The sequence below is a fragment of the Bubalus bubalis genome, chromosome 7, assembly GCF_019923935.1.
Source record: "Bubalus bubalis isolate 160015118507 breed Murrah chromosome 7, NDDB_SH_1, whole genome shotgun sequence".
Classification (NCBI taxonomy): domain Eukaryota; kingdom Metazoa; phylum Chordata; class Mammalia; order Artiodactyla; family Bovidae; genus Bubalus; species Bubalus bubalis.
The window spans coordinates 98,447,661-98,448,839 of record NC_059163.1 but is presented as its reverse complement, the minus strand read 5'-3'; the positions used below and the strand labels follow the sequence as shown (position 1 = coordinate 98,448,839).

At 38.4% G+C, this 1,179-nt stretch overlaps 1 non-coding gene across 1 annotated transcript; it reads left to right on the top strand.

Annotated features, from left to right (window-relative positions):
• Positions 1-739: 739 nt before the first annotated feature.
• Positions 740-812, top strand: TRNAW-CCA. The gene has a single exon. It is a non-coding gene; the product is annotated as a tRNA-Trp (tRNA).
• The last annotated feature ends 367 nt before the right edge of the window (positions 813-1,179 follow it).

Sequence of the window (1,179 nt, the reverse complement as noted above, 5' to 3'; positions counted from 1 at the left end):
ATCAGATAAAATAGACTTTGAAAAAAATGCTGTGAAAAGAGACAAAGAAGGACATTACTTAATGATCAAAGGATTAATCCAAGAAGAAGATATAACAATTATAAATATATATGCACCCAACATAGGAGCACCACAATATGTAAGGCAAAAGCTAACAAGTATGAAAGGGGAAATTAACAGTAACACAATAATAGTGGGAGACTTTAATACCTGACTCACACCTATGGATAGATTAACTAAACAGAAAATTAGCAAGGAAACACAAACTTTAAATGATGAAATGGACCAGTTAGACCTAATTGATATCTATAAGACATTTCACCCCAAAGCAATGAATTTCACTTTTTTCTCAAGTGAACACAGAACATTCTCCAGGATAGATCACATTCTGGGCCATAAATATAGCCTTGGTAAATTCAGAAAAATTGAAATCATTTCAAGCATCTTTTCTGATCAAAATGTGGTAAAATTAGATGTAAACTACAGGAAAAAAAACATTAAAAATACAAACATATGGAGGCTAAACAACACACTTCTGAATAACCAACAAATCACAGAAGAAATAAAAAAAGAAATTAAAATATGCATAGAAATGAATGAAAAAGAAAACACACCAACCCAAAACCTATGGGATTCAGTAAAAGCAGTGCTAAGGGGAAGGTTCATAGCAATTCAAGCTTACCTTAAGAAACAAGAGAAAAATCAAATAAATAACTGAACTTTACACCCCACCTGGGCTTCCCTGGTGGCTCAGAGGTTAAAGCGTCTGCCCCCAATGCAGGAGACCCAGGTTCAATCCCTGGGTCAGGAAGATCCCCTGGAGAAGGAAATGGTAACCCACTCCAGTATTCTTGCCTGGAGAATCCCATGGATGGAGAAGCCTGGTAGGCTACAGTCCACAGGGTCGCAAAGAGTCGGACACGACTGAGTGACTTCACCTTCACCTTACACCTAAAGCAACTAGAAAAAGAAGAAATTAAGAACCCCAGCATTCGTAGAAGGGGACAACAGAGGATGAGATGGTTGAATGGCATCACCAACTCAATGGACATAAGTATGAGTAATCTCTGGGAGTTGGTGATGGACAGGAAGGCCTGGCATGTTGAAGTCCATGGGGTTGCAAAGAGTCAGATGTGACTGAGCGACTGACTGAGTGACTGACTGATAGCAAAAATCAAC